At 41.9% G+C, this 15,615-nt stretch overlaps 1 protein-coding gene and 1 pseudogene across 7 annotated transcripts in view; both read left to right on the top strand.

Annotated features, from left to right (window-relative positions):
* Window positions 1-15,615, top strand: part of TBC1D5 (TBC1 domain family member 5) — a 645,101-nt gene that overhangs the window by 197,622 nt on the left and 431,864 nt on the right. The gene's annotated exons all lie outside the window — the stretch shown is intronic.
* Window positions 13,878-13,960, top strand: LOC130274645 (U2 spliceosomal RNA; annotated as a pseudogene).

Genomic DNA, 15,615 nt, shown 5'->3' with positions numbered 1-15,615 from the left:
ACAACTCCCAGAATGCCTGGACAGCCAGATTGTAGATTTGCAATAGTTGGAGACACACTGCTTGCCAAACACTGCCCTAGAAGACCACTTGTTTTTGTGCAGTTTCACTTGGTCATCTCAAAGAGGTTTTACTGTGTATGTATTAGTGTTGCTCGCGAATATTCGCAATGCGAATTTTATTCGCGAATATCGCATATACGAATATTCTTTTTTTTTTTTCACAGTACACATCACAGTGATCACCCCTCTCTGCTTACAGCTTATGTGGTATAAAGAAGGCTCTAATACTACTGTGTGACACTGGTGTGCGAATTTTCGCATATGCTAATTTTTGCATATGCGAAAATAAACCGCGAATATATGACGAATATTCGTCCATATATTTGCGAATATTCGCGAATTCGAATATGGCCTATGCCGCTCAACACTAGTATGTATGTGTGTGTGTATATATATATATATATATATATATATATATATATATTTAATTCTTTTATAATAATATTTTTATTCCTGATGTTCAGGAACAATAGAAATATTGCCTTTTCAAGAGGTACATTAGATAAGAAAAAAATTGCCTTTTTTAATATTAAAAGAATACCTTGGGCAAACTGATACACTTTATACAATTTATAGACTTATATGAATAACTTGGAAATGTTAGCTCAGTAGCGACAAACACAAAGTAAAAGTCAAATTAAAAAGGTAAAAGTCAAATGAAACCTTGAAACATTAAAGGAGCACTCTGGGCACAACTGATATCTAGTGCAGGCCTGGAGGGGATGGAGTATGGCACAGGAATACCAAGCAGACCCTTCACTAGGCAAAACAGTGTATTAGTATTATATCATTTATTTCCTGTGTCTGTAGATATAACCTTACTAATGTTTGGAGAAATATTGTATATTTTTTTGTCCGTGTAAAATAATTTGTTCAATCCTGTTGTTACTGAGCAGGCAGCTACAGTCATTATGTATGAACAGATTTATTACTTCTTACAGTATTTAGTCTGAACAACAAAGCCCATGACCAGTGCTGGCGTACCAGGGAGCTAGTAGTAAGCCATTACTAGTGCTGGGTGTGGAGGTGGCAGCAACTATATCCAAAACTGACACATGGACATGCATACTTCCGAAAACAATCCTTACAGTCCTTCTGTGTTACTGCTGAGAGGAGACATCAAAGCTTAGTTAATAAGGTGAAGCTAAAGCTATGTGCAAACATGTCAGTCTTTGCTTTTAGTAGCAAGTAAAGTACAGCAAACAGATTTAGGTTAGAAAGCGAAACAAATAAATATTTTAGTATGTTGATGATGCCTGTGCTAAAGAGTTGTCTAGCCTCTAGTATGGCGCTTATACCTGAATATATAGTATGATCATTTAGGACAGTGGTCTCTTAAAGGATAAGTATCATGGAGAAAAATGTATCCCCTATCCAAAGGATAGGGGAGAAGTTTTAGATCACGGGGGGTCCGAGCGCTGGGGCCCCCCACAATCTCCTGTTTGGATCCCCAGTTCTACAGCACAGGAGCATGTCATGACCCCTGCCCAAAATGGAGCTTTAAGGAGGGGCTTGGCGGCCTCCACTTCGGCGGGGGGAGGGGGGGGGTTTGACGCACTACCGTGCTGTAGAAACAGGGATCCAAATAGGAGATTGTGTGGAAGGGGGGGGGGGGGGGGTGGACCCAGCGCAATCCAAAACGTATCTCTTATCCTTAGGTTAGGAGATATGTTTTTCTTCATGATACTTATCCTTTAACGGGGGCCGTCCAGATGGAAGGACACAGTTTAGAGACTACAGATTTAGGGAGTATTGCCAGCAGATAAATGCAAACTCCTAAACTGTATGTAGCTCCATACAACCTCAGCTGTAGTTTGTGACCACAGTGCTCTCTGCTGCCACCTCTGTCTGCGTCAGACAGGAGCTCACTCTGCAGTTCTGCTGTCGGAGCATCCGCAGCGTGAAATACGCTGCTGAAACGCCCCGTGTGACTCTGCTCTACAAGAGAAAAATCTGCATTTTTTTTTTTTTTTTTTAATAGTGAAGCAGCTTCACTTTATTGACCTTAATTAAGCTTATGTTTTGTGTTGGGCTCATGCACACCTCCAGTATGCTTTTTTTTCCCCCATATGAATCAAAAGAACAATGCTGTAATTTTTTTATATATATTTTTCACATTGTCCTGTACAGAGATACCATGTAGTGGTTCATTGGGAGCTAAAAGAGGGACTCCCAAACTTTTTTTTTCTTATAAGTGTCTGACCGCAAGGGTGTGCAACCGCTGAGACTCCCCGCAATCTTCTGCACAGCTATCCTCGTTCCGGAGCGATAGTGGTCGACACCCCCCCTTCATGCACTGTCTATGGAAGAACCAGAGATACACAAATACAGCGCCTGTGCATCTCAGGCTCTACCATTGACATTGCATGAAGGGGGCCTGTCGACCACAGCCATTCCATACAGGAGAATAGCTGGTGTTCTAAACACAAATCAGAACACCGGGGTGTCGGGCAGGAGATTGTTTGGGGTCCCAGCGGTTTCCCCCCCTTCCTCCCCATATCATCCAACTGCATGTACCAGGAGCTGGGCAGGGGGATTTTTCAGGCCTTTAGCTCATCTTCGGGCAAGCAGGGCCAGACCTGAAAGCCCCCGACAAGTAGGGCAGCGCTCAGGGTGTAAGGAGTGGGCTTCTGACTCAAGCCTGCTCCATACCTTTGACCCCCAGCTGATACCTGTAGCTTGGGCCCTTGGCTAATAGCCGGCATGCAGCGATCACAGTGGGCGACTATTAAACCTTTAGATCGCAGCTGTCAAAGCTGACAATGGCGTCTAAAGGGATATTTAAATGCTCCCTGGTGGTCTAGTGGGGAGGATCTACTATAGAGATAGCCGGAGGGATTACCTAGGGACCATGAGTTTGTAATTTATTGAGCCTGGCCGGACCAGGTTTTATCAATGGATCGCAGAGCACACAGTTCAGTGGAGTTCAACTCTGCATTGATCTGTATGAGGAATCTAATGATTCGTCCTAAAAGCCCCCTAAAGGACTAATAAGGTGTATAAAAAAAAAAAAAAAAAAAGTTTAGTAAGGGTTTAAAAGACACACATTAGCCCCTTCAATATTAACCCCTTGAGGAGTCAGCCCATTTTGGCCTTAAGTACTCGGCGCATTTTATTTTTATGTTTTCATTTTTTCCTCCTCGCATTCTAAAAATAATAACTTTTATATTTTCAACCACAGACGAGTATGAGGGCTTTTGCGTGACCAGTTGTGCATTGTAATGACATCACTCATTTTACCATACAATGTATTGCGCAGCCAAAAAAATACTATATGTGTGGGGAAATTAAAAAGAAAACCGCACTTTAGCAAATTTTGTAAGGTTTCGTTTTCACGCTGTACAATTTAGGGTTTAAAATCCCTCTATTTTGCTGACCTACAACTTTTTCATTTTTCCGTATAAGCGGCGGTATGAGGGCTCATTTTTTGCGCCGTGAACTGTACTTTTATTTATTTATTGATACCACATATTTGCATATATAAAACTTTTAATTTTTTATCATTTTTTTTAAATAAACATTGTTACAAAAAAACTGCAATTTTGGACTTTATTTTTAATTTTTTTTAACGTTCACGCCATTCACCGTACGGGATCATTAACATTATATGTTTATTACTTAATATGTTTATAAATTATAATTTTTTTTTTACACTTTTTGGGGGTAAAATGGGAAAAAGGGACAATTTACATTTTTATTGGGGGAGGGGATTTTTCAATTTTCTTTACTTTTTTTTAAGGGTAAATTTTTATTAATCAATAAAAATAAAGCAATGCCACATGGTGCAATTTTACAGATGATAGTGATATCTGGCATCATATCACGTAATATATATATAAAATAAAATGAGAACGAAAATAAAGGGGAGAAAAAAAAAACACAGCACAGAGAAATATAAGAAATGGCAAAGTTCCTTAAGTGATTACAGGTCTGACATCATAGTAAAGTATCAGAGTCGAGGCTTCAATTTGAAGGAAATGGAAGCACAGAAAATGTGGGGGTTCTCTCTACCAAGCGCTACTGTGAGAATAAGCCAGGATGCCAATGGATACACAGGATTCTTTGGGAAACCATGGGATAATTACTGACAACCACTCTTCTAAAGGGATTACTTTTTTACTTCCTTATGACATCATACGTTTTTATACCTTTTTATATAAATGTTCCTCTTATATACTCTTGACTCCATCTAGACCTATATGTGACTACTATGATTTCTTATAACCCACATTATTTAAAAAAAAAAACTTCCCTCACCCACATTGGGGCGTATATATATATATATATATATATATATATGTATGTATTTTATCTGTAAGTTGTACATTTGTCTGTATGCATTTTTACAGTTGTTGTTGTGGACCTGAGGAAGGCTTGAGAACGCGCCGAAACGCATGGTCCAGTTGTACCCTTTACGTACGAATAAAATAAAAGAACCCTGTTTATCCATTGGCATCCTGACTTATTCTCACAGTAGCAAATTGAGAGGTGAGCCAAGAAAAGACCTCCGGAGGTAAAGAGATATTTAAAAGTTCAGATTTATATGTGTTCATCTTAAAATTAGAAATATTTCCAAATTGAGAAAAATCCTCAAGAATCGCTGGCAAAGACGTATGAGGTGAGGTTATGTATAGCAGCAGGTCATCCGCAAACAGAGATGATTTGTATAAAACACCTTGTACTACCATACCTTATACTACCATGTTTGGTGCCATTTTGAATAACGAACGGAGAAGAAAGCTCACCATTCACTTTAACTTGTGCGGTTGCACCCGTTGCCCCCGAGTATAGAGATAAAATGTTTCCTAAGAAGGTTGGGCCCATGCCCAAAGCTTCCAAGGCTAATTTTATAAAGTCCCAACCCACCCTATCAAACGCTTTTTTAGCGCCGATGGAAAAAATACATGTGTTAATATTTTTGACAGTGCCGGTTGCAATAAGGGAGAACGTATTAAGCGTATTGTCCCGTTCCTCCCTACCCGACACAAACCCAACCGGGTCCCTATGTATCAAGGAGGGAAGCAGGGGACTTTGCCAGCAATTTGGAAAAGATCTATATGTCAAGGTTGAGCAGTGAGATAGGGCGATAATTACAACAGTAGTTTATGTCCTTATCTGGTTTGGGTATGACAACTATTTGTGCCCCTAAAGCTTGCCTTGGAAATGAGGCCCCCTCCTCTATAGCATTGTATGAAGCCAAGAGCAGTTTTGAAAGTAAGTTACTAAATCATTTATAGAAACGTGCAGTGACGCCATCTGGGCCTGGGCTTTTTCTGTTTTTCAGTCCCGCTACTACTTCTAGTAGCGCCTCAGATTTCAATGGTTCCTCAAGATCTTCTCATTTATTGGGCGGTAAAGAGGGTAGTTTATATCTGTTTAGATAATCTAAAATTTTAGATCGTAGACAAGTTGGTGAAGCATTAGCGAACTTTCCTTTAAAGGGGTACTCCGATGCTTAAACATCTTATCCCCTATCCAAAGGATAGGGGATAAGATGCCTGATCGCGGGAGTCCCGCCTCTGGGGACCCCCGGGATCATGCATGTGGCACCCAGTTAGTAATCAGTGCCCGGAGCGTGTTCGCGAAGTATTTAAAAAAATACCAAAACCCCTAACCTGTTCGTTTGCTCACAAGGTAGACGGTGTAAAACAGAAAACCACCAAATTTGATAAGTTATATACCGTATTTTTTGCCGTATAAGACGCACTTTTTCTTTCCCAAAACTGGGGGGAAAAAGTCTGTGCGTCTTATACGGCGAATACACCCCTATTGCGGCGGTCCCTGCGGCCATCAACGGCCGGGACCCTCGGCTAATACAGGACATCACCGATTGCAGTGATGCCCTGTATTAACCCTTCAGATGCGGCTATCAAAGCTGACCGCCGCGTCTGAAGGGAAAGTGACACTGACCCGACTGTTCAGTCAGGCTGTTCAGAACCGCCGCGATTTCACCGCGGCGGTCCCGAACAGCCCGACTGAATAGCCGGGTTAGTGCTTACAGGACACCGGGAGGGACCTTACCTGGCTCCTCGGTGTCTTCTCCGTTCAGGGATCCCCTGTATGGCCGGCGCTCTCCTTCCTCGTCATCACGTCGTCGCGTACATGCGTCGGCGTGCGTAACGACGTGATGGCGGCGACGGAGAGCAAGGATACCCGGCCGGCAGCAGAGACGTTCCGGAGCGACGGGGACACGGCGACAGCGATGGAGCGACATCCAGGGCAGCGGTGACGGGTCCGGAGCGGCGGGGACACGTGAGTATCACCTCCTATGCAGTGGTCTTCAATCTGCGGACCTCCAGATGTTGCCGTTGGCTGTCCGGGCATGCTGGGAGTTGTAGTTTTGCAACATCTGGAGTTCCGCAGGTTGAAGACCACTATTGGGTTCAAAATCTTAATTTTTTTTCGATTTTGCACCTATAAATTGGATGCGTCTTATACACCGGTGCGTCCTATAGGACGAAAAATACGGTATTTTTTTTAGTTTTTTTTTATTTCACTTCACCATTATTTTTTTTTTTTTTGTTTCGGAGCATATGTTATGGAAAAATAAAAGGTGTCATTACAAAGTACAATGAGTCCCACAAAAAAAAAGCATAGATGGAAAAAGGATAAGAGTTATTATAGGGTGAGGAGAAAAAAATAAGCGTGAAAAAGCGAAAATTGGTCCGGACAAGTATATTGGGGAACAAGTAGATTGTGCTCCTGTTTTAGTTCTTTGGACAATTAGCTTTCATTTTTGTTTATTTCCACACCCATGTCGCGTATTCCCAGTAAGAACAAAAGTACCCCTTTAAGGCTTGTTAGTACAGGGGTTTATTGTGGTATCATACAGGGTTTTATATACAACCCCACCTTGTGCATTGCTCTTTTATTTTGGCTTCAAGACATTAATGAAACTTACAATCAGCAATATTTGTCACTTTGCCATGAACTATACAACATTTAAAGGGGTACTCCGGTAGAAAGAAAAATTCAAATCAACTGGTGTCAGAAAGTTAAACCCATTTGTAAATTACTTCTATTTAAAAATCTTAATCCTTCCAGTACTTATCAGCTGCTGTATACTACAGAGGAAGTTGTATTTCTTTCTGGAATAATTTTCAGTCTTACCACATTGCTTTCTGCTGACACCTTTGTCCACGTCAGGAACTCTCTTGCTCTGGACAGTTCCTGACATGGACAGAGGTTTCAGCAGAGAGCAGTGTGGTCAGACTGAAAAGAACTTCACAACCTCCTCTGTAGTATACAGCAGCTGATAAGTACTGGAAGGATTAAGCTTTTTAAATAGAAGTAACTTTCAAATCTGTTTAACTTTTTGGCACCAGTTGATTTGAAAAAAACAAAAAATGTTTTCCACTGGAGTAACCCTTTAATGTCCAGGCATCACCTTTTTCAGGCCATTGGTGCTGCAGTAATAATAAGTCTTACCTGTTTTTAATTTACAAATACCAGTTTTGGGGAGAACTGCATTTCTCCTAGTAATAAAGCCCACATATATCATACAGTGATGCTACCAGCTCCTATAAGGAAACGGTGATGCGCGGGCAAGCCTCCAAACCTCACTGTGCACACAGAACTGACTGGAGTGACCCTGTGGATCTGCTCATAGGAGAATATGTAGTGTATTTCCTGCTGCACTGAGGATTTCGCGCAGCTGCGTATACGCTACATGTGACCCTACCCCAAAGGTGGATGTGCTGCTTTACTTTACTACATTTTGTCCAGAGGAAAAGTTGCCCATTGCTCATAGCAACCAATCAGATCGCTTCTTTAACCCCTTGGGGACGGAGGGTTTTCCAGTTTTTGCACTTTCGTTTTTTTCCTCCTTACCTTTTAAAAATCATAACCCTTTCAATTTTGCAGCTAAAAATCCATATGATGGCTTATCTTTTGCACCACCAATTCTACTTTGTAATGACATCAGTCTTTTTACCCAAAAATCTAAGGCGAAACGGGAAACAAATAATTGTGCGACAAAATTGAAAAAAAAATGCAATTTTGTAACTTTTGGGGGATTACGTTTCTATGCAGTACATTTTTCGGTAAAAATGACACCTTATCATTATTCTGTAGGTCCATACGGTTAAAATGATACCCTACTTATATAGGTTTGATTTTATCGTACTTCTGGATAAAATCATAACTACATGCAGGAAAATGTATACGTTTAAAAATGTCCTCTTCTGACCCCTATAACTTTTTTATTTTTCTGCGTATGGGGCGGTATGAGGGCTCATTTTTTGCACCTTGATCTGAAGTTTTTAGCGGTATCATTTATATATTGATCGGAGTTTTTGATCACTTTTTATTCACTTTTTTTTATATAAAAAGTGACTAAAAATACGCTATTTTTGAATTTTTTTGCGCGTACGCCATTGACTGTGTGGTTTAATTAAAGATATATTTTTATAATTTGGACATTTTCGCACACGGTGATACCACATATGTTTATTTTTATTTACACAGTTTTTTGTTTTTTTATTGGGAAAAGGGGGGGTGAATCAAACTTTTATTAGGGACGGGGTTAAATGATCTTTATTCACTTTTTTTTCAATTTTTTTTTTTTTGCAATGTTATAGCTCCCATAAGGGGCTATAACACTGAACACACTGATCTTTTACATTGATCACTGGTTTCTCATAGGAATCCACTGATCAATGATTCTGCCGCTTGACTGCTCATGCCTGGATCTCAGGCACTGAGCAGTAATTCGGCGATCGGACAGCATGGAGGAAGGTAGGGGACCCTTTGCAGCTCTTCAGGATGCCGCGATTTCATCCCAGCGATCCGAACAGCACCCTGAGCTAACCGGCACTGCTTTACTTTCACTTTAGACGCGGCATTCAACTTTGAACTCCGCGTCTAAAGGGTTAATAGCGCGCGGCACCGCGATCAATGCCGCACGCTATTAGCCACGGGTCCCAGCCGTTGTTAGAGGCCGGGCCCGACCTGCTATGACGGGTCCATGCCTTATGGACAGGGAGCAGGCTGAGGGCGTAAAGGTACGCCCTCCATCCCCAAGGAGTACATTTTTTAAAAGGCCTCTGAACAGTTAAAGGAACAGTCTGACTGGTTGCTATGGACAACTCAGCAACTTTTAATAAATCTCCCCCTATATCTGTATTTGGGGATATTTTGCCAACCATATTATTATGTGCCACTAACCAGACGAAAAGCAAACAAACCTTTGATTCCCATTATTTTGGGTAACCAGATAACAGCGAGCCAGGCCCCTCTATTGAACTCTGGAGCACAGCTTTCTATTTTTAACACTCCGGTGACTGTGATGTATCAGTGAGTTTATATAGTTAACGTTCGTTGAGTGCTCCTTGTTCCTGCTATCTATCCCTGTAAGGGAGTTCTTAGTAATCTGCTACTTTAACAGAGAGTGTGGAGAGACGGCTTTCATGCACTATAACGTTGGCTGGTGCCAATTAATGTATATTAGCGCAGATTCCCGCTGGTTTTGTTTTGTTTTGCTTTCTGAAGCCCCCCGCTGCTGTTGATTACACCTAGATCTGCGACTGATTGGAACTGTTAAAAGGCAGATAGTGTGTTTGGGTGATTACAGCTGAATCCTTTAATCGTACAACTGTAAAAACTTCCCGCTTCATTCCAGCTTCACATCTCTCAGCCATCACGAAGAGCTCGGCTATTTCCAGCAATGACCAAACACCTACCCACTATTTTCTGCTTCTTGATCTTTAATGGTAAGAAGAAAAAAAAGACTGACTGCAAAGTGTTTCCTATCTTACGTGATCCTAATACAGGGTTTCCCAACCAGGGTGCCTTCAGCTGTTGTGAACCTACAACTCCCAGCATGCCCGGACAGCTGAAGGCATAGCGTTTCCCATCAGTTCCAGAACAGCATCTTATGTGATCCTAATACAGTGTTTCCCAACCAGGGTTGCTTTAGCTGCTGTGAAACTACAACTCCCAGCATGCCCGGACAGACTTCGTCTGTCCGGGCATGCTGGGAGTTGTAGTTTCACAGCAGCTGGAGGCACCCCGGTTGGGAAACACTGTTCTAATTCTTCACTTACATGCTAAAACTAATTTCCAGTTCAACAGAGCTGCTGACAGTTGTAGTTTTGCAACAGCTGGAGGCACCCTGTTTGTAAAACACTGTTCTAAGGGGTATGTTCACACTGTGGAATCTCTGCTCGTAGAATTCTGTGAGCGGAGATTCCATCTGGCAGCTGCCGACACTGCACCGTCACCATTGACGGCTATGCAGTGCAAGCGGACTTCCGCGCAAAGAGTAAGCATCATCTTTCTGTGCAATAGAACAATTTCGGGGAATTCCTCAGTGTGAACGAGTCTTGCGGAAGACCCATTCACACTGATGCTAATGTTCGGTGTGCGCAATTCAGTGAGTGGAATTCCACGGGAATTACGCAGTGTGAACATATTTCCAGTTTCACAGAGCTGCTGGGAGTTGACATTTTTCAACAGCTGGAGGCACTCTGGTTGGGAAACACTGCTCTAATGCTTCACTGAAATGCTTATACTAATTCCAGCTCCACAGAGCTTGTCCAGACTTAAATGGGCACTGTCAGATACAAAAACTTTTGATATTTTGTAAAGCATGCAAAACCAATAGGTTTTGCAATTGCTTTTGTTATAACATTTTCAGTATTTCATACTGAAAAAGCCAGTCAAACAACTGCCCCCTCTGCCTGCTTGGACACATATTAGTCCTGCTGTGTCCATGCGTCATCACCTATGTCATGGACACACTTCCTTGATTGACAGCTGTGAGTGCAGGGCTCACAGCTAGAGGAAAAATCCTCCCACTGTCAGCTTGTGTCCCGCTACTGTCAGTGAGGACAAGCTGGGAGTTGTAGTTTTGCTAATGCTAGGGGAGATGTGAGCAGACAGCATACTGAGGGAGGGGGCGGAGACCTGCACGGTGAGGCCAGGCCCCTCCCTTTGAGAGGAATTCAGACTAGTGAGCTAAATTAAAAGTGTAATAAAAAAAAAATAAAGGTGCTAGACACATAAAAATTTGATTTACATGGTCAGGATTAGGTACTGAGTGATATTAGGTACTGAGTGATATACTGAGTGATATTAAAAAAAAGTTTTTTTGTTGGATCATACGGGTACGCTTTAAAGACTACCTGTCCAGATGTTGCAAAACTACAACTCCCAGCAAGCCCAGCCAGATGCACCCTGGTAGGGAAGCGCTGTTTTAATGCTTCACTGACATGCTTATACTAATATCCAGTAACAGCTGGAGGCATTCAATTTGGGAAACACTGTTTTAATGCTTCACTGACATGCTTAAAGGGTACCTCTCATCAAATAAACTTTTGATATATTTTAGATTAATGAATGTTGAATAACTTTCCAATAGCATGTTTATGAAAAATATGCTTCTTTCTATTGTATTTTTCCCGATCAGTCCTGTCAGCAAGCATTTCTGACTCATGCTGGAGTCCTAAACACTCAGAGCTGCCAGCCTGCTTTGTTCACGGCCAAACAGGCTGTGAACAAAGCAGGCTGGCAGCTCTGAGTGTTCTCCTTTGTGAACAAAGCAGACTGGCAGCTCGTAGTGTTTAGGACTCCAGCATGAGTCTGAAATGCTTGCTGCCAGGACTGGTAGGGAGACCCCTAGTGGTCATTTCTTCAAAGTGGAAAATTTAAAATAGAAAGAAGCATATTTTTTAATAACATGCAATTGTAAAGTTATTCTGCATACATTAATCTATAATATATCAAAAGTTTTTTTGATGAGAGGTACCCCTTAAGGACTGAGGGTTTTTCCGTTTTTGCATTTTCGTTTTTTCCTCCTTGCCTTTAAAAAATCATAACTCTTTCAATTTTGCACCAAAAAATCCATATGATGGCTTATTTTTTGCGCCACCAATTCTACTTTGTAATGACGTCAGTCATTTTACCCAAAAATCAACGGCAAAACTGAAAAAAAATCATTGTGAGACAAAATTGAAAAAAACCAACGCTGTTTTGTAAATTTTGGGGGCTTCCGTTTCTACGTAGTACATTTTTCGGTAAAAATAATACCTTCTCTTTATTCTGTAGGTTCATAAAATTAAAATGATACCCTACTTGTATAGGTTTGATTTTGTCGTACTTCTGGAAAAAATCATAACTACATGCAGGAAAATTAATACGTTTAAAATTGTCATCTTCTGACCCCTATAACTTTTTTATTTTTGTGTGTATGAGGCGGTATGATCTGAAGTTTTTAGCGGTACCATTTTTGCATTGATAGGACTTATTCATGATATAAAAAGTGACCAAAATGCACTATTTTGGACTTTGAAATTTTTTTGCGCGTACGCCATTGACCGTGCAGTTTAATTAACGATATATTTTTATTATTCGAACATTTCCGCACCGACGATACCACATATGTTTATTTTTATTTACACTGTGTTTTTTTTTTTTTTTGTTTTTGTTTTTTAAATGGGAAAAGGGGGGTGATTCAAACTTTGAATAGGGGAGGGGTTAAATGATCTTTATTCACTTTTTTTTCCACTTTTTTTTGCAGTGTTATAGGTACCATAGGGACCTACAACACTGCACACACTGATCTTTATCATTGATCACTGGTTTCTCATAGGAAACCAGTGATCGATGATTCTGCCGCTTGACTGCTCATGCCTGGATCTCAGGCACTGAGCAGTCATTCGGCGATCGGACAGCGAGGAGGCAGGTAGGGACCCTCCTGCTGTCCTGTAAGCTGTTCGGGATGCCGCAATTTCGCCGCGGCTATCCCGAACAGCCCACTGAGCTAACCGGCATACTTTCACTTTAGACGCGGCGTTCATTACCTTTTTTTTAGTCCCCATAGGGAACTATTACATGCAATCTTCTGATTTCATACACTGTTCAATGCTATGACATTGCATAGCATTCATTGATCAGTGTTATTGGCACTCTGCTGCTCCAGCCTGGATCTCAGGCATGGAGCAGCAGAGCACCAATCAGACGGAGATGGAGGCAGGTGAGGACCCTCCCTGTCCATACAGCTGTTTGTAACGCCGCAATTTCACCGCGGCGGTCCCGAACAGCCCAACTAAGCTGCCGGGGACAGTTTCATTTCGTTTTAGACGCGGCGATCAACTTTGGTCGCTATATCTAAGGGGTTGATGCCGGGCATCACCACGATCGGTGATGTCCAGAATTAGCCGCATGCTGTGAGTTGAAGTTTTGCAACATCTGGAGGGCCACAGTTTGAGACCACTGGCGTAGCACCTATGTTTCTCTCACAAATATGTTCTATCTCTTGCTAACTCGGTTTGCCATCCTGTGCTTTGGAGGGACATGTCCTTACTCTGCATTACTGGTCTTTCTCCCTGAGCCTGCTGTGCTGGGTCTCTTTATCCAGTCACATCACTCTGCTCTATGACCCCCTCCTCTGTTTTCATCCTGGAGTCTGATATTACTGGAGAAATTGCCTTTGTGACACAATTTAGAATTCTGACCCTAACAAATGTGGACAAAACGGCTGAGCAGGGTAGTAATGCCACAGATTATAGGATCAGAGACATGTCAAGCATGGGTGCTCACCTTCGGATGTTGTGGAATGCCACAACACATATTAAAGGGGTTATCCAAGGTTAATATTTTTTTATTTATTTTTTTAAGAACAATACCCACAATATAGTTTATAAAAAAATATACCTTTGCATGCTCAGTCAAAATTCACATTAGAAATCCCAAGGTAGTCCTGCCTACTCTCTGTTCTCTCTCCCTCTCTCTACACAGTGTGTATGTATGGAAGGGTGCAACTTTACTCAGCTTTAGTAGGTTTGGAGTACATTTTCTTTCTTTATTATCCAGAATAACCTGCTTCTCGGCCTTTTGGCTAAGATCAAGTGTAGTATCTGTTCTTATCAGGTAGTCCACTGGTAAGAATGGATGGCTGCATGGAGGAGCAGGGGTACCAGGGCGTTCCAGGGCTGGTGCCACTGAACCAGCTCAACAGCTGCTCTGATGTGCTCTGTTTCCTCCAGATCTGGCCATGAGGTAGGGGGGTGTAGAGCCGAGATACATTTGTGCCTCAGGGAGTGGTGACCCATAGGTGCCTAAACTCACTGGATGCACTCCCCATTGAGTGGAAGCTCTGCACCAGTAACTCTTCACCTTTCGCACTCACCCTTGGTATCCTGGCCTTCTGGCTAGGATCAGGGAGAGTTTATGTACTTTATACTGTTTTTTACTTATATTTGTGGCCAGACTAAGTCTTAACAAAATGGCACCTACTTGACCCTAGTTTTGTTATTGTTTCCTTTTTGTTATCACTTGGATATTCCTTTCTTCTTAGCAAGAATATTAAGAACAATTCTCTGTGTAAATAATGTCGGTTTTCGGTGGAAAAAAGAGAATGGTGCCCATCAGAATCTTACGTCTAACCCGCTGAGGCATTGAGTACAGAAGGAGAATGCAGACTCTTTATGGAAACCAGTACCCCCAGTATAAGACTGTCTACTTATATCTATATTAGGATTTTCCAACAAATTGAGTATAATTAAGTCATCTCTGTCTCCTCACAAGTTTTTTTTTTTTTTTTTTTTTTATATTTTTGTGAGCATATGCTTCTGCATCTTCAATTTCCTGATCTTTGGCTTCCCTGAAAATGAGCTCCATAGATTCGTCGTTGTACCATGTGGCATCATTTATAATCTAATTAGTAAACACAGGGGACTGGCGCTGTTATTTGCACCTGCCCATTCACGTTCGGAGCCTTTTTTTTTTTTTTTTTTTTAGTATCCAGTTAACAAGACGTCGGGCTCCTATATTATCTGTAAATTTAAAGGCAATTTCACTATAGTTGTGCCTCGTTATTTGCAGGTACACAAAATGTTAATGGACCTTGGGTTTGATACCTTACATTTTATTAAGAACAGAAGCCTTTGGAGTATCAACATATATTTTGTGGTAATTTTCGAAGCATATATTCTTTGTCACACTGTAAATACAACATACCCAGCTGGAAACGCTAGTAAATCGCAGCTATGACATTTTACACTATATGGCGTAACATCATTGGAAATTTGTTTGGCAACACGCCCCCTCCCATAGACTTGCATTGAGGGGGCATGGCCTTGACATCACGAGCAGGGCGTGACCATGATGTCACGAGCCTCCCCCTGCATCGCCAGCCATCCGGCAGAGAGCGAAGTTCGCTCCGTGCACTGGTTGTCTGGGGTGCCGCAGCCAAGATCGCGGGGGTCCCCAGCGACGGGATCCTACATCTTATCCCCTATTCTTTGGAGTACCCCTTTAAATTGACCTCCATTTGGCTTCACTGTGGCCCTGTAGACTGTAAGGCTATATTCACACAGCTGAATGTCCACGCGGAAACTCTTTGTGCAGACATTTTGCAATAACATGCTGGCACTATGACCGCACAGTCTCATAGATGGATATGAATTCTATGCGGAGTCAGCAGAGAGATTGGACAGGGTCATGCTTTCTGCGGACACGGAAATCAGAAGTTCCATGCCAGAAACATCTGTCGTGGAAATTCAGCCATGTACACAGCGCAGCAGAGTCCCATTGATAACCAGGAAATTCTGAGGT

Source organism: Hyla sarda, chromosome 5, assembly GCF_029499605.1.
Source record: "Hyla sarda isolate aHylSar1 chromosome 5, aHylSar1.hap1, whole genome shotgun sequence".
NCBI lineage: Eukaryota > Metazoa > Chordata > Amphibia > Anura > Hylidae > Hyla > Hyla sarda.
The sequence above is the reverse complement of the archived record's forward strand: the minus strand, read 5'-3'. Positions and strand labels throughout refer to the sequence as shown.